This window comes from Pseudorca crassidens, chromosome X, assembly GCF_039906515.1.
Source record: "Pseudorca crassidens isolate mPseCra1 chromosome X, mPseCra1.hap1, whole genome shotgun sequence".
In the NCBI taxonomy this organism is placed as follows: domain Eukaryota; kingdom Metazoa; phylum Chordata; class Mammalia; order Artiodactyla; family Delphinidae; genus Pseudorca; species Pseudorca crassidens.
In genome coordinates, this window is record NC_090317.1 from 93,368,265 (window position 1) to 93,392,527 (window position 24,263).

A 24,263-nucleotide genomic window follows, 5' to 3' on the forward strand; every position below is an offset into this window, starting at 1 on the left:
CCGTGCCCCTCCCTCCCCCCGGCCTGAGTGAGCCAGAGCCCCTGAATCAGCGGCTCCTTTAACCCCGTCCTGTCTGAGCGAAGAAGAGACGCCCTCTGGTAACCTACACGTAGAGGCGGGGCCAAATCCAAAGCTGAGCCCCTGGAGCAGTGGGAACAAAGAAGAGAAAGGGAAATCTCTCCCAGCAGCCTCAGGAGCAGCGGATTAAATCTCCACAATCAACTTGATGTACCCTGCATCTGTGAAATACCTGAATAGACAACGAATCATCCCAAATTGAGGAGGTGGACTTTGGGAGCAACATTTATTATTTTTTCCCCTTTTCCTCTTTTTGTGTGTATGTGTTTACTTCTGTGTGAGACTTTGTCTGCATAGCTTTGCTTTCACCATTTGTCCTAGGGTTCTATCCGTCCGTTTTTTTGGTTTTTTTTTACTTAAAAAATTTTTTCTTAATAATTATTTTTTATTTTAATAAGTTTATTTTATTTTATCTTACTTTATTTTATTTTATCTTATCCTCTTTCATTCTTTCTACTTTTTCTCCCTTTTATTCTGAGCCGTGTGGATGAAAGGCTCTTGGAGCTGCAGCCAGGAGTCAGTGCTGTGCCTCTGAGGTGAGAGAGCCAACTTCAGGACACTGGTCCACAAGAGACCTCCCACCTCCACAAAATATAAAACGGTGAAAATCTCCCAGAGATCTCCATCTCAACACCAACACCCAGCTTCAGTCAACGACTAGCAAGTTAAAGTGCTGAATACCCTATGCCAAACAACTACCAAGACAGGAACACAATCCCAGCCATTAGCAGAGAGGCGGCCTAAAATCATAAAAAGTCCACAGACACCCTAAAACACACCACCAGACATGGACCTGCCCACCAGAAAGACAAGATCCAGCCTCATACACCAGAGCACAGGCACTAGTCCCCTCCACCAGGAAGCTTACACAACAAACTGAACCAACGTTAGCCACTGGGGACAGACACCAAACACAACAGAAACTACAAACCTGCAGCCTGCAAAAAGGAGACCCCAAACACAGTAAGATAAGCAAAATGAGAAGACAGAAAAACACACAGCAGGTGAAGGAGGAAGATAAAAACCCACCAGACCTAACAAATGAAGAGGAAATAGGAAGTCTACCTGAAAAAGAATTCAGAATAATGATAGTAAAGGTGATCCAATCTTGGAAATAGAATAGGGAAAATGCAAGAAACATTTAGCAAGGACCTAGAAGAAATAAAGATGAAACAAGCAATGATGAACAGCACAATAAATGAAATTAAAAATACTCTAGAAGGGATCAATAACAGAATAACTGAGTCAGAAGAACGGATAAGTGACCTGGAAGATAAAAGAGTGGAAATAATTACTGCAGAGCAGAATAAAGTAAAAAGGATGAAAAGAACTGAGGACAGTCTCAGAGACTTCTGGGACAATATTAAACACACCAACATTTGAATTATAAGGGTTCCAGAAGAAGAAGAGAAAAAGAAAGGGACTGAGAAAATATTTGAAGAAATTATAGTTGAAAATTTCCCTAATATGGGAAAGGAAATAGTTAATCAAGTCCAGGAAGCACAGAGAGTCCAATACACGATAAATCCAAGGAGAAACATGCCAAGACACATATTAATCACACTGTCAAAAATTAAATACAAAGAAAACATTAAAAGCAGCAAGGGAGAAACAACAAATAACACACAAGGGAATCCCCAGAAGGTTAACAGCTGACCTTTCAGCAGAAACTCTGCAAGCCAGAAGGGTCTGGCAGGACATATTTAAAGTGATGAAGGAGAAAAATCTACAACCAAGATTACTCTACCCAGCAAGGATCTCATTCAGATTTGATGGAGAAATTAAAACCTTTACAGACAAGCAAAAACTGAGAGAGTTCAGCACCACCAAACCAGTTTACAACAAATGCTAAAGGATCTTCTCTAGGCAAGAAACACAAGAGAAGGAAAAGACCTACAATAACAAACCCAAAACAATTAAGAAAATGGGAATAGGAACATACATATCTATAATTACCTTAAATGTAAATGGATTAAATGCTCTAACCAAAAGACACAGACTGGCTGATTGGATACAAAAACAACATCCATATATATGCTGTCTACAAGAGACCCACTTCAGACCTAAAGACACATACAGACTGAAAGTGAGGGGATGGAAAAAGATATTCCGTGAAAATGGAAACCAAAAGAAAACTGGAGTAGCAATTCTCATATCAGACAAAATAGACTTTAAAATAAAGACTAGTACAAGAGACAAAGAAAGACACTAAATAAAGATCAAGGGATTGATCCAAGAAGAAGATAAAACAATTGTAAATATTTATGCACCCAACATAGGAGCACCTCAATACATAAGGCAAATACTAACAGCGATAAAAGGGGAAATCGACAGTAACACAATCATAGTAGGGGACTTTAACACCCCAGTTTCACCAATGAACAGATCATCCAAAATGAAAATAAATAAGGAAACACAAGCTTTAAATGACATATTAGACAAGATGTACTTAACTATTATTTATAGGACATTCCATCCAAAAACAACAGAATACACTTTCTTCTCAAGTGCTCATGGAATATTCTCCAGGATAGATTATATCTTGGGTCACAAATGAAGCCTTGGTAAATTTAAGAAAATGGAAATTGCATCAAGTATCTTTTCTGACCACAACGCCATGAGACGAGAAATCAATTACAGGAAAAGATCTGTAAAAAACACAAACACATGGAGGCTAAACAATACACTACTTAATAACGAAGTGATCACTGAAGAAATCAAAAAATACCTAGAAACAAATGACAATGGAGACATGATGAGTCAAAACCTATGGGATGCAGCAAAAGCAGTTCTAAGAGGAAGTTTATAGCAATACAATCCTACTTTAAGAAACAGGAAACATCTCGAATAAACAACCTAAACTTGCACCTAAAGCAATTAGAGAAAGAGGAACAAAAAACCCCAAAGTCAGCAGAAGGAAAGAAATCATAAAGATCAGATCATAAATAAATGGAAAAGAAATGAAGGAAATGATAGCAGAGATCAATAAAACTAAAAGCTGGTCCTTTGAGAAGATAAACAAAATAGATAAACCATTAGCCAGACTCATCAAGAAAAAAAGGGAGAAGACTCAAATCAATAGAATTAGAAATGAAAAAGGAGAAGTAACAACTGACACTGCAGAAATACAAAAGATCATGAGTGATTACTACAAGCAACTTTATGCCAACAAAATGGACAACCTGGAAGAAATGGACAAATTCTTAGAAATGCACAACCTGCCAAGACTGAATCAGAAAGAAATAGAAAATATGAACAGACCAATCACAAGCACTGAAAATGAAACTGTGAATAAATATCTTCCAACCAACAAAAGCCCAGGACCAGATGGCTTCACAGGTGAAGTCTATCAAACATTTAGAGAAGAGCTAACGCCTATCCTCCTCAAACTCTTCCAAAATATAGCAGGGGAAGAACACTCCCAAACTCATTCTATGAGGCCACCATCAGCCTGATACCAAAAACAGACAAAGATGTCACAAAGAAAGAAAACTACAGGCCAATATCACTGATGAACATAGATGCAAAAATCCTCAACAAAATACTAGCAAACTGAAGCTGACAGCACATTAAAAGGATCATACACCATGATTAAGTGGGGTTTATCCTAGGAATGCAAGGATTCTTCAATATACGCAAATCAATCAATGTGATACACCATATTAACAAATTGAAGGAGAAAAACCATATGATCATCTCAATAGATGCAGAGAAAGCTTTGACAAAATTCAACACCCATTTATGATAAAAACCCTCCAGAAAGTAGGCATAGAGGGAACTTTCCTCAACATAATAAAGGCCATATATGACAAACTCACAGCCAACATTGTCCTCAATGGTGAAAAACTGAAAGCATTTCCACTAAGATCAGGAACAAGACAAGGTTGCCCACTCTCACCACTCTTATTCAACATAGTTTTGGAAGTTTTAACCACAGCAATCAGAGAAGAAAAGGAAATAAAAGGAATCCAAATCGGAAAAGAAGAAGTAAAGCTGTCACTGTTTGCAGATGACATGATACTATACATAGAGAATCCTAAAGACGCTACCAGAAAACTACTAGAGCTAATCAATGAATTTGGTAAAGTAGCCTGATACAAAATTAATGCACAGAAATCTCTAGCATTCCTATACGCTAATGATGAAAAATCTGAAAGTGAAATCAAGAAAACACTCCCATTTACCATTGCAACAAAAAGAATAAAATATCTAGGAATAAACCTACCTAAGGAGACAAAAGACCTGTATGCAGAAAATTATGACACTGATGAAAGAAATTAAAGATGATACAAATAGATGGAGAGATATACCATGTTCCTGGATTGGAAGAATCAACATTTTGAAAATGACTCTACTACCCAAAGCAATCTACAGATTCAATGCAATCCTTATCAAACTACCACTGGCATTTTTCACAGAACTAGAACAAAATATTTCACAATTTGTATGGAAACACAAAAGACCCCGAATAGCCAAAGCAATCTTGAGAACGAAAAATGGAGCTGGAGGAATCAGGCTCCCTGACTTCAGACTATACTACAAAGCTACAGTAATCAAGACAGTATGGTACTGGCACAAAAACAGACTTATAGATCAATGGAACAGGATAGAAAGCTCAGAGATAAACCCACACACATATGGTCACCTTATCTTTGATAAACGAGGAAGGAATGTACCGTGGAGAAAGGATGGCCTCTTCAATAAGTGGTGCTGGGAAAACTGGACAGGTACATGTAAAAGTATGAGATTAGAACACTCCCTAACACCATACACAAAAATAAGTTCAAAATGGATTAAAGACCTAAATGTATGGCTAGAAACTATCAAACTCTTAGAGGAAAACATAGGCAGAACACTCTATGATGTAAATCACAGCAAGATCCTTTTGACCCACCTCCTAGAGAAATGGAAATAAAAACAAAAATAAACAAATGGGACCTAGTGAAACTTCAAAGCTTTTGCACAGCAAAGGAAACCATAAGCAAGACCCAAAGACAACCCTCAGAATGGGAGAAAATATTTGCAAATGAAGCAACCGACAAAGGATTAATCTCCAAAATTTACAAGCAGCTCATGCAGCTCAATAACAAAAAAAGAAACAATCCAATTCAAAAATGGGCAGAAGACCTAAGTAGACATTTCTCCAAAGAAGATATACAGACTGCCAACAAACACATGAAAGAATGCTCAACATCATTAATCATTAGAGAAATGAAAATCAAAACTACAATGTGGTATCATCTCACACCGGTCAGAATGGCCATCATCAAAAAATCTACAAACAATAAATGGTGGAGAGGGTGTGGAGAAAAGGGAACACTCTTGCACTGCTGGTGGGAATGTGAATTGGTTCAGCCACTATGGAGAACAATATGGATGTTCCTTAAAAATCTACAAATAGAACTACCATATGACCCAGCAATCCCACTACTGGGCATATACCCTGAGAAAACCATAATTCAAAAAGAGTCATGTACCAAAATGTTCATTGCATCTCTATGTACAGCACCCAGGAGATGGAAACAACCTAAGTGTCCATCATCGGATGAATGTATAAAGAAGATATGGCACATATATACAATGGAATATTACTCAGCCATAGAAAGAAACGAAATTGAGTTATTTGTAGTGAGGTGATTGGACCTAGAGTCTGTCATACAGAGTGAAGTAAGTCATTAAGAGAAAGACAAATACCGTATGCTAACACATATATATGGAATCTAAGAAAAAAAATGTCATGAAGAACCTATGGGTAAGGCAGGAATAAAGACAGAGACCTACTAGAGAATGGACTTGAGGATATGGGGAGGGGGAAGTGTTAGCTTTGCCAAAGTGAGAGAGTGGCATGGACATATATACACTACCAAATATAAAATAGATAGCTAGTGGGTAGCAGCCGCATAGCACAGGGAGATCAGCTCGGTGCTTTGTGACCACCTAGAGGGGTGGGATTGGGAGGGTGGGAGGGAGGAAGACGCCAGAGGGAAGAAATATGGGAACATATGTATATGTATGACTGATTCACTTTGTTATAAAGCAGAAACTAACACACCAATGTAAAGCAATTATACTCCAATAAAGATGTAAAGAAAAAAAAGAATATAAAGGAACTCCATTTATCCAAAGGATATCTAAAAATTTTAGAACAAAATTCATACTTAATGTAACAATGTTGACAGCATATCCTTAAAGAGCATGTATAAGACAAGGGCCTCTGCTATCAGCACTTGTATGTTTAGAATTGTCATAATGAGCACAGTCAGGAAAGAAATTAAAGCTATCAGGACTCCAAAAGAAGAAATAGAAAATTGTTATTTGTCAAAGTTGAGATTATTGTCTGTATAGAAAACCTAACTTATTAGAATTTATAAACAAATTGCAAGATGCAGAAAGAAAAATTAGTATTCAGCAACAAACTGCCCTCTACAGTAATTTGTTAATGGATACACAATATTAAAAGATGTAAACTGTCATATCAAAAACATAAAATGAAGGGCAGTAAAAGCGTAGATTTTTTGTATGTGATCCACGTTAAATTGTTATCAGCTTAAAATAGACTTATATTTCTTAGATTTAAAAAATGTTTTTTGCAGTATGTGGACCTCTCACTCTTGTGGCCTCTCCTGTTGTGGGGCACAGGCTGCGGACGTGCAGGCTCAACAGCCATGGCTCATGGGCCTAGCCGTTCCACGGCACGTGGGATATTCCCAGACTGGGGCACGAACCCACGTCCTCTTCATCGGCAGGCGGACTCTCAACCACTGCGCCACCAGGGAAGCCCTATTAGATGTTTTATATAAGCCTTGTGGGAACCAAAAAGAAAAAAACCTACAGTAGATACACAAATGATAAAGAGAGGGGAATCAAAGCATATCGCTACAGCGCTTCCCTGGTGGCGCAGTGATTGAGAATCTGCCTGCCAATGCAGGGGACACGGGTTCGAGCCCTGGTCTGGGAGGATCCTACATGCCACGGAGCAACTGGGCCCATGAGCCACAATTACTGAGCCTGCGCGTCTGGAGCCTGTGCTCCACAACAAGAGAGGTCACGATATTGAGAGGCTCCCACACTGCTATGAAGAGTGACCCCCGCTTGCCACAACTAGAGAAAGCCCTCGCACAGAAACAAAGACCCAACACAGCCATAAAATAAATAAATAAATAATTTTAAAAAAAGAAAGCATATCACTACAGAAAATTATCAATTCACAAAGGCAGACGTTAAGAGAGGAAGAAGAGAATATCGGAACTACAAAGCCACCAGAAAACAATGAATAAGATGACATTAGTAAATCCTTACTTATCAATAAATTACTTTAAATACAAATGGATTAAATTTTCCAAACAAAATACAGAGTGACTGAACGGGAAAAAAACCAAAACCCAACTATATTCTGCCTACAAGATAATCACTTCAGCTTTAAGGACACACGTATGCTGAAATTAAAGAGATGGAAAGAGATATTCCAAACAAACAGAAACCACAAGGAAGCAGGGGTAGCTATATTTATATCAGACAAAAGAGATTTTGTCAAAAACTGTAACAAGAGACAAAGAAGGTCATTACATAATGATAAAGTGACCAATTCACCAAGAAGACGTAACAATTATAAATATATATGCATCCAACAGAGAAGCATCTAAATATATTAAGCAAATATTAGCGTATCTGAAGAGGGACAGTAATGCAATAATAGTAGGGGACTTCAATACCCCACTTTCAACAATGAATGGATCATCCAGAGATGAAATCAATACAAAAACACTGGACCTGAACTATACTTAGGCTAAAGACCTAACAGACATATACAGAACCTTTCAACCAATAGCAGTAGAATACACATTCTTCTCAAGAGCACATGGAACATTCTCCAGGAGAGATCATATGTTTTGCCACAAAACAAAGTCTTAGCAAATTTAAGAGGATTGAAATCATACCAAGTATCCTTTCTGACCATAATGGTATGAAACTAGAAATCAATAACAGGAGGAAAACTGGAGAATTCAAAAAGATGTGAACATTAAACAACATACTCCTTAACAACCAATAGATCAAAGAAGAAATCAAAAGGGAAATTAAAAAAATATCTTGAAACAAATGAACATGGAAGCAGAACATATCAAAACTTATGGGATGTAGTAAAAGCAGTTCTAAGAGGGAATTTTACAGTGATAAACACCTATGTTAAGAAGAAAAGGATTTCAAATAAATAACTTTATACTTCAAAAAACTAGAAAAATAACTAAGCCCAAAGTTAGCCACAAAAGGGAAATAACAAAGATAATAGCAGAAATAAACACCAGAGAAACAATTTCAAAAGATTAACAAAACTAAGAGCCGTTTTTAAAAAGATAAACAAAATTGACAACCTTAGTCTGGCAAACCTTTTGCCAGACTAAGAAAAAAGAGAGAAGACTTAAATATATAAAATCATAAATGAAAGAGGAGACATAACAACTGGAATAAACGTATATATCTATAATTAACCAAATCACGTGTTTTCAGGTCATTAATTTGTTGTTATAAATTTGTATTAGATTAAGAATCATTTTAGAAATGGAGGCAGAAGCAATGTAGCAAGAAGTCAGCTCCTGTCAAGTCAGTTGGAACCACTGTTTGGGCTGAGGACAAAGAAAAGGACAATTCTCACTGTGAAAAGAAATCTTAACCTCTCATTCCTTAGTGATCCCCTAGGCCATCCCCTGAAACAGTTACCCAAGCCCAGTCCTAATACTCACATCTCTTGCTACCAAAATTAGACAAAACCGTACCAGCAGCCCAAACTACAAATCCCATTTGAGGACAACTCATTCTGATGAACCTGCAACTTTTACAACCCTAGAATTCTCACCACTGACCATTCTCCTTATCTATAATAACACTTTTATTTCCACCATCAGGCCAAGTTTTCTTAAAGTTTCTACCTTGTAGATTTCCTCATTCAAGCATTTTTATTAATTTTGACACTGTTATATTTTAGCTAATTCTTGAAACTCTCTCTTCCTGACATCATGTTCCTATGGTTTTCCTCCTACTTCTATGTAGGAGGAGTATCCTCCTCTATAGGCCCATTAACAGAGTCTCTCAAGACTCAGTTTGTCTAAGGCCCCTTGTCTTGTCTCTCTCTAACTCTTCCTGTGAGGCAAACTCATTCACAAGCACAGCTGATTATTAAAATGATATAACCCCATCTGAAACCTCTCCTCTGAGATTCAGACCAGAGTATCCAATGTCCTTCCTACTTAGCAACTTCCCTTTCAAGTTTCAAAGATACCTCAAATTCAACAGGCCAAGTCTGACCTTATGCTTTCTCTCCAATATCTGACTCTCTTTTAGTGTTCCTTACTTTAGTCAGTAGCTCCACCAAATTGGACATGATAGAAATCCTGGAATCTTCTTTGGCACCTACATCTCTCTTACTCTTTATAACCAATCCATCAACAAGCCCTGTCAATTTTCTCTTCTATACCCATCTACTTCCATCCATCTCCTCTTCTACCACCTTAGTCTAAGCTATAATCATTTCTTGCGTAGTCTATTAGAATAGTCCCTTGAAAGGTCTCCTGAACCCAGTCTGTCAACCTCTAATCCATTCAGCACAATCCATACAGAGTAATCACAAAATGAGAATTGGAGTATGCAGTGTCTCTCCAAATAACCTTCATTGGCTACTCATTGTTCTGAGTGTAAGGATATACAAATGAAAATGACAAGACTTTCAAGGGTGATCTGACACTTTATCTATTCTTCCAGCCACTCTCCTCCTCACTCCTTATGGTTTAGCCACACTAACCTTATTTCTGTGCCTTGAATGTGCCATAATGTCTTTGACACAGGGCCTACCCACAGCTCTATCTGAACATTGTCTGAAACATTGTTTTCTTCTCCTGCACACTTCAGGGCTCAGGTCAAATTTCACTTCCTGAGTGAGGCCAGGTAGAAATGCTTTTCTACCCCACATCAGAGTACAGGGCAAAAGAGGGCTCCAGAGCAAGAAAACAAGGCATTTGTAAGACCTTGTTTTATCAATTCTTCTCTACATCTGTTTTATATGTTGGCAGCTCTATAGGTCTACTTTCTAAAACTACCTGCATCTCCTCATATCCCCACAGGTCATAGCTGCATACTTGAGAAACACAGGTCTGCAGTCTACATCGTGACCAAACTCTGGTTGACAACTGACTCAACTTTGAGATATAAAGGGAAAAAAATCTGTCCCTTTATTGTCCCCATCGACCCTGGAATCAAGGAGTTGTTTTTCTAATAGGCACTAAGGAGTAGAAACCAAGAAGTTTCCTTTTTCAGCCCCTGTAGACACAGACCTTCAACTGTTCAAGGTTGGTTCTAAATTTAGAATTGCTAAAGTTGGAGGGTTTGCTTAGTCTGAGAAGTACACTATTCTCCTGAGTCTAATATTTGGAGTCTACATATTTTTTCCCATTCAAAAAATGCTACAGACTATGACTGGTCTTCAGGTTGGGAATTCTAATAGTAACTTTTAAAAACTCCCAAATCATTCTGACTTTGACTCTCTTCACTCAAAGTCATGACAAATGTTCTTTACTTTAGTAAAACTTAGTTACCATTTTCCCTGTGCTATTTTGTCTTCCATGTCTCCTGGTTTCTCCCCAGAATTTAGTATTGAAACTGCCATTTTTGGGAACACATTTTGCTAATTGTGCTCCAATTTGGATGAGTCACATGAGCCACATTGCTAATTTGTGGCTGCACAATCAGCTCTTGCTGACCAGCCCAAAACAGAAAAATAAAACTGTAACAATCTACTCCAGAAATGGGAGAATGGGGCAAACTCCTTAGATTTGATTAAACATTAGCTTTCAGTCATTTAGGGTTTCCCCCACTTTCCCCCCAGCTTTACTGAGATATAATTGAACATATTACATAAGTTTAAGGTGTATAATGCAGTGATTTTATATATGTATATATTGCAAAATTATTACCACAATAAGATTAGTTAACACATCCATCACCTCACAGAATTACAATTTTTCTATCTAGTGAGAACTTTTAAAATCTACTCTATTAGCAACTTTCAAATATACAATATAGTACTATTAAATATAGTCATGCTCTACATTATATCTCCAGAACTTAATCACCTTATAACTAGAATTTTGGACCATTTGACCATCTTCACCAGTTTCCCCCACCCCCCCAAATCCTTGCACCTAGCAACAACCAATCTGTTCTGTTTCTATGAATTCAACTCTTTTAGATTCCACATATATGTGAGACCATACAGTATCTGTCTTTCTTTGACTTATTTCACTTATCATAATGCCCTCAAGTTTCATCCATGTTGTTGCAAATGGAAAGATTTCTTTCTTTTTTTATGGCTGAATATTCCATTTTGTGTGTCTGTGTGTGTATATATATATATTTTTTTCTTTATCCATTTATACACTGATGGACACTTAAGTTGTTTCCATGTCTTAGTTATTACAAATAATACTGCAGTGAACATGGAATGCAGATATCTCTTCAAGATAGGGATTTCATTTCCTTTGGATATATACCCAGAAGTAGAATTACTGGATCATATGATGGTTCTATTTTTAATTACTACTTTCCATAGTGGCTGTACCAATTTACATTGCCACCAGCAGTACAAAATGTTTCCTTTTCTCTACATCCTCACAAGCACTTGTTATCACTTGTCTTTTTGGTAATAGCCATTCTAACAAATGTGAGATGATATCTCATTTTGTTTCTGATTTGCATTTCCTTAATGATTGGTGACTTTGAGCACTTTTCCATGTATCTGTTGGTCATTTGAATGTCTTCTTTGGAAAAATGTCAACTCAGGTCCTTTGCCTATTTTTAAAATTGGTTTTTTGTTTGTTGTTTTGCTATTGAGTTGTATGAGTTCCTCATATATTTTGGGTTAATATCCCTTTGTTAGATATGTGGTTTGCAAAGAGTTTCCCCCATTCCATAGATTACCTTTTTAGTTTGTTGAGTGTTCTTTTGTTGTGCAGAAGCTTTTAGTTTGATGTAGTCCCACTTGTTTATTTTTGCTTATGTGGCTTGTGCTTTAGGTGTCATGCCTATAAAATCATTGCCAAGACCAATATCAAGAAGTTTTCCCCTATGTTTTCTTCTAGGAGTTTTGTGGTTTCAGGTTGTACATGTAAGTCTTTATTTAACCCACTTCATGTTAATTTCTCCAAGTAGTGAAAGATAGGGGTCCAATTTCATTCCTTTACATGTGGCTGTCCAGTTTCCCCAACACCATTTATTGAAGAGACTACCTTTTCTCCATTGAGTATTGTTGGCTCCCTTGTCAAATATTAGTTGACTGTATACATATAGGTTTACTTCTGGGCTCTCTATTCTGTTCCATTGCTCTGTGTCTGTTTATATATCAGTACTATACTGTTTTGACTATTGTAACTTTGTAATATAGTTTGAATTCAGGAAGTGTGATGCCTCCAGTTTTATTCTTCCTTCTCAGGATTGCCTTTTCCTATATCTGTAAAAAATGCCATTGGAATCTTGACAGGGATTCCATTGAATCTATAGATCACTTTGTGTAGTATGGATATTTTAACAATATTAATTCTTCTGATCAATGAACATGGGGTATCTTTCCATTTATTTGTGTCTTCTTCAATTTCTTTCATCAATTTCTTATACTTTTCAGTAGACAGATTTTTCACCTCCTTGGTTAAATTTATTCGTATGTATTTTGTTGTTTTTGATGTTATTGTAAATGGGAATTTTTAACTTTATTTTTTGGCTAATTCATTGTTAGTGAGTAGAAATGCACCTGATATTTGTATATTGATTCTATATCCTGCAACTTTACCAAATTCATTGATTAGTTTCCAGTTTTTTGGTGGAGTCTTTAGGATTTTCCATATATAAGATCATGTCATTTACAAACAGAGACAATTTTACTTCTTCCTTGCCAATTGGGATGCCTTTTCTTTTTTTTTTTTCTTGCCTTATTTCTATGGCTAGGACTTCAATTACTATGTTGAATGAGAGTAATGAGAGTGGGAACCCTTGTCTTGATCATTTTATTAAAGGAAACCTTTTCAATCTTTCACTGTTGAGTATGATGCTACCTGTGAGCTTTACAAATATGGCCTTTATTGTGTAGTGGTATGGCCTTCTATACCTATTTTTTGAGAGTTTTTATCATGAATGGATGGTGACTTTTGTCAAATACTTTTTCTGTATTTATTGAGGTAATCATGTGATTTTTGTCTGTCCTTCTGATAAGGTGATGTATCACATTTATTGATTTGCATAGTTTGAACCCTTCTTGCATCCCAGTGATAAATACCACTTGATAATCATATATGATTTTATTAATGTGCTGTTGAATTTGGTTTGCTAGTAATTTGTTGATCCTTTTTGTATCTATATTCATCAGGAATATTGCCTGTAGATTTTTTTTCTTGAAGTGTCCTTATCTGCCTTTGCTATCAGGGTAATGCTGGCCTTGTAAATGTATTTGCGAGTTTTCCCTCCTCTTCATTTTTTTTTTTTGGAAGAGTTTGAGAAGAATTGGCATTTATTCATCCTTATATTTGGTAGAGTTAACCTTAACCAGTGAAGTAATTTGGTATGGGCTTTCCTTTGTTGATAATTTTTTTTACTGATGCAAACCCCTTAGTCATTATTGATCTGTTCATATTTTCTATTTCTTCATGATTCAGTCTTGGGAGGTTGCATGTTTCTGCAAATGTATCTATTTCTTCTAGATTATCCAATTTGTTGGTGTTTAATTTTTCATAATAGTCTCTTATGATCCTTTGTATTTCTATGGTATCAGTTGTAATGTCTCCTCTTCATTTATAATTTTACTTATTTGGGTCTCTCTCTTTCTTGGTTAGTTTAGCTAAAGGTTTGTCAATTTGGCTTAACTTTTTGAAGAACCAGATCTTGGTTTTGGTCATCTTTTCTGTTGTTTTCTTATTCTCTATTTCATTTATTTCTGCTGTCCTCTTTATTATATCTTTTCTTCTGCTAATTTGGGCTTAGTTTGTTCTTCTTTTTCTAATTCCTTGGATGTAAAATCAGGTTGTTTATCTGAGATTTTTCTTTGTTCTTTTGCATGTTTATTTCTACAAACTTCCTTCTTATAACTGCTTTTGCTGCTTCCCTTAAGTTTTGGTATGTTATGTTTTCATTTTTGTTTGTCTCAAGATATTTTTTATTTCCATTTTGATTTCTTCTTTGATCCATTGGTTGTTCAGGAGTGTGTTTTTTAGTTTCCATGTATTTGTGAATTTTTCAGCTTTCCTCCTCTTATTGATTTCTAGTTTCATATCATGTGATTGGACATGATACTTAGTATGACTTCAATCTTCTTGAATTTGTTGAGCCTTGTTTTGTGGCCTAACACATAACCTATCCTAGAACATATTCCATGGGTGCTTGAGAAGAATGTATTATGCTGCTGTTGGTTGGAATGTTCTGTATATGTCTGTTAGGTCGTTTGGTCTATAATGTTGTTCAAATCCACTGTTTACTCATTGATATTTTCTCTAGACAACTGATCCATTGTTAAGAGTGAGGTATTAAAGTCCTAAACTATTATTGTATGGCTGTTTATTTCTCCTTTTAATTCTGTTATTATTTGCTTTGTATGTTTAGGTGCTCCAATTTGAGTGCATAAGTATTTACAATTGTTATATCTTCTCCATGGATTGACCCCTTTATCATTATGTGATGACCTTCTTTGTCTCTTTTGAACACTTTCAACTTAAAGTATATCTTGTCTGATATAAATATAGCTACCCCTGGTTTCTTTTGGTTACTATTTGCTTGAAATATCTTTTTCCATCCCTTCACTCTATGTGTGTCCTTAAAGCTGAAGTGAGTCTCTTGTAGGCAGCACATCATTGGATCTTGTTTTTTTTTAATCCATTCAGCCATTTTATGTCTTTTGAATGCAGAATTTAATCTATTTATATTTAATTATTGATAGGTAAGAACTTACTTGCCATTAAATTTTTTTTTCTGACTGTTTTGTAGATCCATTTTTCCTTGCTTATCTTTTTTCTGTCTTCCGTTGCAGTTTGATGACTTTTTGTAGTGGTATGCTATGAATCCTTTATCATAATCTTTTGTATACCTATTATAGATTTATTCTTTGGGTTACTATGAAGCTTACATATAATATATACATGTCTGGATCATCTATATATTGTTGAGAATAGGGTAGTATAGTCCCCAACCATCATTTTATTTTAAGCTAAAAACAACTTAACTTCTAGAGCATACATAAACTTTATACTTTTACTTATCCCTTCCTTACAACTTAGGTTATTGATGTTATAATTTATACCTTTTCAATTTTATGTATCCAATATCAAATTATTATAGTTGTGGGTATTTTTAATACATTTATGTCTTTTACTTTTAATCTAGAGTTGTGAGTTATACATCACCATTATAATATTAGAGAATCTGACTTTGACCATACATTTGCCATTACCAGTGAGTTTTACACATCCCTATTTGTTTGTGATGTTAATTAGCATCCTTTTATTTCTACTTGAAGAATGCACTTTGGCATTTTTTGTAAGGCAGTTCTAGTGGTAGTGAACTCCCTCAGCTTTTGTTTGTTCAGGAATATCTTTATCTCCCATTCATTGGTAAAGGATGGCTTTGCCAGTTATAATAGTATTCTTAATAGACAGTTTCTTTCTTTCAGTATTTTGAATATATCATCACCCCACTCTCTGTTGGCCTGCAAAATTTCAGTGGAGAATTATGCTGTATAATCTCATGCGGGTTCCGTTGTATGTGATGAGGTGGTTTTCTTTTGCTGCTTTCAAAATTCTCTTCTTGTTTTTGACTTTCAAATTTAATTATAATGTGCTTCTTTTCAGGTGTTACCTATTTGGGGTATTTTGGGGCTCATGAATCTGAGTATACATTTCTCTCACAGTATTTGGAAAGTTTTCAGTCATTATTTCTTTTTCTTTTTGTGTGTTTGAGAGAGTGTAGGGAATTGGTTTTATTGTGAAAAGTTAAAAACATACAGAAAGCAATAGAAAATGAAGAGATAAAATCTTGTATCCGCAACCCAACTTTATCTGCCATATTTACTTTAGGGTTTTTCCCCCAGTATTATTGAGATATATGTTGTCGTATAGCACTGTATAAGTTTAAGGTGTATGACACAATGATTCAACTTACATACTTCATTAAATGATTACCACAGTAAGTTTAGTAAACATCCTTCATCTCATATAGATCCAACATTTCAAAAAATAGAAAAAAAATTTTTCTTTGTGATGAGAACTCAGGATTTACTCTCTTAAACAACTTTCATTTATAACATACAGCAGTGTTAATCTTCTTTGTTATGTTTTATGTTATGTCCCTAGTACTTATTTATCTTATAACTGTAAGTTTGTACCTTTTGACTACCTTCATCTAATTCCCCCTCCCCTAAACCCTGCCTCTGATAGCCACAAATCTGATCTCTTTTTCTATGAATTTGTTTGCTTGTTTCTGTTTGCCTTTGAAGTATAATTTACCTACAAAACTATGTTAGTTCCTGGTACACAGCATAGTGATTCAATATTTCTATAGATTTCAGAATGGTCACCATAATAAGCCCAGTTGTCATCTGTCACCACACAAAGATACTACATAATTATTGACTATATTCCCACAAGGTACATTTTATACCTGTAACTCATTTATTTTGTAACTGAAACTTTGTACCTCTTAAATTCCATCAGTTATTTCTCTCTTCCCACAAACCCCCTCCTCTCTAGCAACAACCAGTTTGTTCTCTGTATCTATTACTCTGTTTCTGTTAGGTTATGATTGTTCCTTTGTTTTGTTTTTAAGATTCTACATATAAGAGAAGTCATACAGTATTTTTCTTTGCCTGACTTATTTCACTTAGCATAATACCCTTTGGGTCCATCCATGTTGTTGAAAATGGCAAGATTTCATTCTCTTTTATGGCTGATTAATATTCCATTGTATATATATACTACATCTTCTTTATCCATTCACCTATCAGTGAGCACTTAGGATGCTTCCATATCTTGGCTATTGTAAATAATGCTGCAATGAACATAGGGGTGCATATATCTTTCTGAATTAGTGTTTTCATTTTCCTCAGATAAATACCCAGAAGTAGAATTGCTGGATCATATGGTAGCTCCAGTTTTAATTTTTTGAGGAATCTCCATATTGTTCTCCATAGTGGCTGCACCAATTTATGCTGCCACCAACAGTGCACAAGGGTTCCCTTCTCTCCACATCCTTGCCAACATTTGCTATTTGTTGTTTTTCTGATAATTGCCATTCTGACAGGCATGAGGTGATATCTCATTGTGATTTTGATTTGCATTTCCGTGATGATTAGTTTTGTTGAGCTTTTATTTTATTTTATTTTTTAAACATCTTTATTGGAGTAAAATTGCTTTACAATGGTGTGTTAATCTCTGCTTTATAACAAAATGAATCAGTTATACATATACATATATCCCCATATCTCTTCCCTCTTGCATTGATGTTGAGCTTTTAATATGCTTGTTGGCCATGTGTATGTCTTCTTTGGAAAAATGTCTATTAAGGTCCTCTGTCCATTTTTAAATCAAACTCTTTATTTTTTGATGTTGAGTTGTATGAGTTCTTGTATATTTTGGATATTAACTCCTTGTCAGTTATCATCTACAATATCTTTTACCATCCAGTAGGCAACTTGTTGATAGTTTTCTTCAACGTGCAAAAGCTTTTTAGTCTGATGTAGAACCATCTGTCTATTTTTGCTTTTGTTTCCTTTGCCTGAGAAGACATATCCAAAACATTATTGCTAAGATTTATGTCAAAGAGCATATTTCCTATGTTTTCTTCCAGAAATACTATGGTTTCAGGTCTTATGTTTAAGTCTTTAATCCATTTTGATTTAGTTTTGTACATGGTGTGAGAAAGTAGTCCAGTTTGATTGTCTTGTATATAGCTGTCCAGTTTTCCTACTTATTGAAGAGGCTGTACTTTCCTCATTGTATATTCTTGCTTCCTTTGTCATAGATTAATTAACACTGTATAAGTGTGGGTTCATTTCTGGGCTCTCTATTCAGTTCCATTAATCTATGTATTTTTGCCTGTGTCATACTGTTGTGATTACTGTAGCTTTGTAGTATAGTTTGAAATCAGGGAATGTGATATCTTCTGTTTTCTTCTTTGTTCTCAAGATCATTTTCACTATTCAGAGTCTTTCGTATTTCCACACAGATTTTAGAATTATTTGTTCTAGTCCTGTGAAAAATGCAAGTGGTATTTGATAGGGATTACACAGAATCTCTCAATTGCCTTGGGTAGCATGGTCATTTTAACAACATTAATTCTTCCAGTCCATGAGCATGGTATATCTTTCCATCTGTTGTGTCATCTTCAATTTCTTTCATCAGTGTCTTTCAGTTTTCTGAGTACAGATTTTTAACCTCCTTGGATTTATTCCCAGGTATTCCATTCTTTTTGATGCAGTTGTGAATGGGATTGTTTTCTTAATTTTCTTTCTGATAGTTCATTGTTAGTGTATAGAAATGAAACAGATTTCTGTATATTAATTTTGTATTCTGCAAGTTTACTGAATTCATTGATAAATTCTAGTAGCTTTTTGGTTGCATCTTTAGTATTTTCTATGTACAATACCATGACATCTGCAAACTGACATTTTTACTTCTTCCTCTCCTTTTTGGATTTCTTTTATTTCTTTTTCTTATCTGATTGCTGTAGCTAGAACTTTCAATACTATGTTGAATAAAAGTGGTGAGTATCCCTTAATATTTACTGTGGATATAAATGATTTTACTACTTTTGTCTTTTAACCTTCCTAGTAGCTTTGTAAGTGGTTGGGCTACTACCTTTACTGTATATTTTACTTTACCAATGTGATTTTTCCTTCCATACTTTTCATATTTCTAGTCAGGGCCTTTTCTTTTCTGCTTAGAGAACGCTAACATTTCTTGCAAAGCTGGTTTCATGGTGCTGAATGCTTTTAGCTTTTGCTTGTCTGTTAAACTTTGATCTCTCCTTCAAATCTGAATGAGAGCCTCACCAGGTAGAGTATTCTTGATTTTAGGTTTTTCCCTTTCATCACTTTAAATATATCTTGCACTTCCTTCTGGTCTGCAGAATTTCTGCTGAAAATCAGCTCATAGCCTTATGGGTTTCCTTTGTACATAACTTGTTGCTTTTCCCTTGTTGCTTTTTTTTTTTTTTTTTAGTGGTACACAGGCCTCTCACTGTTGTGGCCTCTCCCATTGCAGAGCACAGGCTCCGGACGTGCAGGCTTAGCGGCCATGGCTCACGGGCCCAGTCACTCTGCAGCATGTGGGATCTTCCTAGACCCGGGGCACGAACCCGTGTCCCCTGCATCGGCAGGCAGACTCTCAACCACTGCACCACCAGGGAAGCCCCTTCCTTGTTGCTTTTAATATTCTCTCTATCTTTAATTTTTGTCAATTTAATTACAATGTGTCATGATGTGGTCCTCTTTGGGTTGATCCTGTTTGGGACTCTCTGTACGAATTGGACCTGAGTATCTGTTTCCTTTCCTAGGTTAGGAAAGTCTTCAGCTATTATACCTTATAAAATGTTCTTTGTCCCTTTCTCTCTCCCTTCTTGTTCTAGACCCCTATATTGCAAATGTTAGGATGCTTGATGTTGCCCCAGGGTTTTCTTATACTGTCCTCATTTTTTAAATTCTTTTATTTGTTCAGCTTCAGTGATTTCCACTACTCTGTCTTCCAGTCTGCTGATCCATTTCTGTTTCATCTAATCTACTATTGATTCCTCTAGTGTATTTTTTATTTCAGTTATTGTATTCTTCAGCTTTGTTTGGTTCTTCTCTATATTTCCTAACTCTTTGTTAAAAACTTCTAACTTCTCACTCTGTTCATCTAATCTTCTCCTGAGTTCTTTTTTTTTTTTTTTTTTTTTTTGGCTGTGCCAGGTCTTGGTTGCAGCATGCGTGATCTTCATTGAGGCATGCAGGATCTTTCATTGCGGCGCACGTTCTCTTCATCACGGCACTTGGGCTTCTCTCTAGTTGTGGCATGTGGGTTTTTTCTCTCTCTAGTTGTGGCTCCAGGGCACGTGGGCTCTGTAGTTTGCGACATGTGGGTTCTCATTGAGGTGCATGAGCTCAGTAGTTGTGGCATGCGGGCTTAGTTGTCCCGCAGCATGTGGGATCTTAGTTCCCCAACCAGGGATCGAACCTGCATCCCCTGCATTGGAAGGCAGATTCTTTACCATCTGACCACCTGGGAAGTCCCTTCTCCTGAGTTCTTTGAACATCTTTATGATTATTACCTTAAACTCTTTACTGGGTAGATTGCTCATCTCCAATTCATTTAGTTCTTTTTTTGGTTTTTATCTTGTTCCTTCATTTGGAACATATTTCTTTGTCACCTCATTTTGCCTAATTTTCTGTTTTTATTCCTACATATTTGGTAAGTTGGTTATGCTTCGCAGTCTTGGAGAAGTGGCCTTATGTAGGAAATGTCCTATGGGACCCAGCAGTGCACTCCCCTCTGGTCAGTAGAGCTATATGCTCTGGGAGTGCCCTCTATGTTGGCTGTGTGGTTAGTTCTGTTATGGTGGGCTGACTACTGTGGGCACAGTTGTGGGTGGGGCTGGCCTCCAATATGGTTGGTTTTCAGGCTCTGCCTTGTATGGAGACTGCTGGCTACTTGTGGGTGGGGCTGGGTGCTGGTGTGGCTGACTGCACAGCCAGGGGAGCCCCTGTCCTGGTTTTGGCTCAATGGTGGGTAGAGCTGTGGCCCAGGGGATCCTGGGACTGGTGCCCACCCACTTGTGGGTGAGGCTTGGTCCTGTGGCTAGTGCCAGCCTACTGATGGAAGACACCATGTCCTGGGGTCTCTGGCTGTGGAGCCAGGAGTCCCAGAGCTGGTGTTCGCCTGTTGGTAGGTGGTTCCAGGGTCCAGGAATACCTGGGATTAGTGCTGGCCAATTAGTGGGAGGAAACAGGTCCTAGGGTCTCTGGCTTCAGGGCCCTGGGGTCCTGGAGTTGTTGCCAGCTGGAAGGTGGGTGAGGCCTGAGCTGAGGTGATCCTGGGAGTAGTGTCAGCCCACTGGTAGGTGGGGCCAATTTCGGGACCCTCTAGTAGGTGGAGCCAGTCCCAGGGCAGCCAGGGGTTCAGGGAGGTCCTGGTGGGTGGGGCCATGTCCCTGCCCAGCTAGCTACCTGGCCTGGGGCATCCCAGGACTAGTGTTGACTGGCTGGTAGGCCAGGCTAGGTTCTGGCACTAATAAGCTAGAGGGAGAATTCCAAAATGATGCTTACCAGCACCAGTGGCCTTTTGGTGGGATGAGCTCCCCAAAGTAGCTGCTGTCAGCATCTGTGTCCCCAGGGTAAATTTTAATTGCCTCCTGCCTCTCCCAGAGGCTCTCTGAGATCAACAAGTGGGTCTGACCCAGGCTTCTTTCAAATTACTGCTTCTGCCCTGGGTCCCAAAGCATGTGAGATTTTGTGTGTGCCCTTTCCCCATAGCCCTCTGGGTCTCCTGAAAGTAAGCCCTGTTGGCCTTCAGAGCCAAATGTTCTGGAGGCTTATCTTCCTGGTGCAGGACCCTCAGGCTAAGGAGCCTGATGTGGGGCTCAGACCCCTCGTTCCTTGCAGAGGTCATCTGCGGTTGTAATTATCCTCCCATTTGTGGATCACCTACTTGGCAGTATGGGTTTTGGCTATACTTCATTTTTGCCCCTCTTATCCATCTAGTTGTGATTCCTTCATTACATCTTTAGCTGTAGAAGATCTTTTCTCCTAGCCTTCAGGTTGTTTTCATGGATAGTTGCTCTGTAAATAGTTGTAATTTTGGTGTGCCTGTGGGAGGAGGTGAGCTCAGGGTCTTCCTACTACACCATCTTGGCCACCCCCCACCTCCCCACCCCCAGCCATTATTTCTTTATATAGAGTTTCTGTCCCTTTCTCTTTTCTTCTTCTGGGATTCCTATAATATGTGTGTGTGTCTGTGTGTGTGTGTGTGTATATACATATATATATGTATGTATTCATAAGTCTTGTAGGCTTTCTTCACTCTTTTCCATTCTTTTTTCTTTTTGCTCCTCTGACTGGATAATTTCATATGACTACATTCTAGTTCATGGATTCTTCTGCTTGGTTGGTTCTGCTGCTGGAGTTGTCTATTGAATTATTTAATTAAGTCATTATATTCCTCAGCTCTTGGATTTCTGGGGTTTTTTTATGGTTTCTATTTCTTTGTTGAACTTCTCATTTTGTTAATGGATTGTTTTCCTAATTTTTTTAAGCTGTCTTTGTATTCTTGTAGTTCACTGAGGTTTTTTTTTTTTTTTTTTTTTTTGTGGTACGCGGGCCTCTCACTGCTGTGGCCTCTCCTGTTGTGGAGCACAGGTTCTGTGGCCATGGCTCACGGGCCCAGCCGCTCTGCGGCACGTGGGATCCTCCCAGACTGGGGCACGAACCCGTGTCCCCTGCATCAGCAGGCAGACTCTCAACCACTGCGCCACCAGGGAAGCCCCACTGAGCTTTTTTAAGAGGGTTATTCTGAATTCTTTGTTAGATAGTTCATAGATCTCCGTTTCTTTACAATTAGTTATTGGAGCTTTATTAGTTTCCTTTGGTGTTGACATGTTTACTTGATATTTTATGATCCTTGATTCCTTGAATCACTATCTACACATGTGCATAAGCAGTCTCCTCTTCCAGAGTTTACGGATTCACTTCATATGGATGGTCCTTCACCAAATAATCTCAGCTTGGATTTCTGGACGAGTCAGCTGGTAGCATCCTTGGGCAGGTAGCTGTTGCTTTCAGGGTCTCTGTTTGGGCAAGGCCACTGTTTTTGCTTTGAGGTCAGGGGTAATGCTGCTGGTTGGGGTCTGCAGTTTGTTGAACCTGCTCCACATTCCAGCAGGGCCACTGAGCTCCTTGATTGGGCAGGGCAGCTGGCTATGCTCTATGGTTAGGTAGGGCCACTAGCTGGGCTCTGCAATCACTTTTTGATGAGCAAGGTCATTGGATGTGTTCCCTGACAGGATGGTTCCCATGGCTGGACTCCTTGACTGGGCAGGGCTACTGGCTTGGTTCTGCAATCGTGTCTTGTGGGGAGGAATCTCAGGCTGTGACACCTGACTATATGGTGCTGCTGGCTGAACTCCGTGTTTAGGCAGGGCTACAGGCAGGACTTTTTAGTTGGATAGGGACTGAAGCTGTGTTCTGTAATTAGGTGGGGAAGCAGGCTGTGCCCCAAAGTTGGGCTGGGCTGTAGGCTGGGCTTCATGATCAGGTAGGTCACTGACTGTGCTCTGCTGGTGATCAAGGTCACTGCTGGGCTCTTTGGTCAGGAGGGGCCTCCAGTTGTATCCTAGAGTAGGGTGGGGCTAGAGACTTTGCTCCATGGTTGGACAGGGTCACTGTCCAGGTTTTTGGTTGGGAGGGACTACAAGCTATGGTCTGTGGTTGGACAAGATCACTGGCTGAGCTCACTGCCTGAGTGAGGCTTTGGGCTGCATTCAGCAATCCATCAAGCCCATAGGATGGGCTCTGCTGTGAGAAAGACTGTAGGCTGGGTTCTGTGGCTGGGTGGTATTGTAGGCTGTGTTCTAAGGCTGTCCAGAGTCACTGTTAAGGCTCCCTGGTTATGCAGGGCCAGAGGCTATACTTCACTGTTGGGCAGGACTGCTGGCTTCATTCCTGCCCAAGCATGGCTGTAGGATGGGCTCTGCAGCTGCCCAGATTCTCTGGTATGGCTTCCTGGTTTGGTGAGACTGGAGGCTATACCGAGCAGCTGGGCATGGCTTCACATTTGCTCCTTACCTGTGTGGGTCTGTAGTGTAGGCTCTATGGCCACGGCAGTCCACTGGGTGGTGATCCAAATCAGGAAGAACTGTACATCAAGCTCCCTGGCCAGATGGGACCATTGACTTGGCTCTACAGATGGACTCACTGCTTGAGTGCTACTGCATATGTGACTGTAGCATTGGCTGTGAGCTTGCCTGGGTTCTCTGTTTATGCTTGCTGGTCAAGCAGGATTGGGAGCTATATTCAGCAGTAGATAGGGATTCAAATTTGGTTTCCTGCTTGCGTAGGGCCATAGAATGAGCTCCACAGCTGGCATAGCTTGCTGGCTGGTGGCCTGAAACAGGCAGAAAAGACCACTGTACTCCCCAGC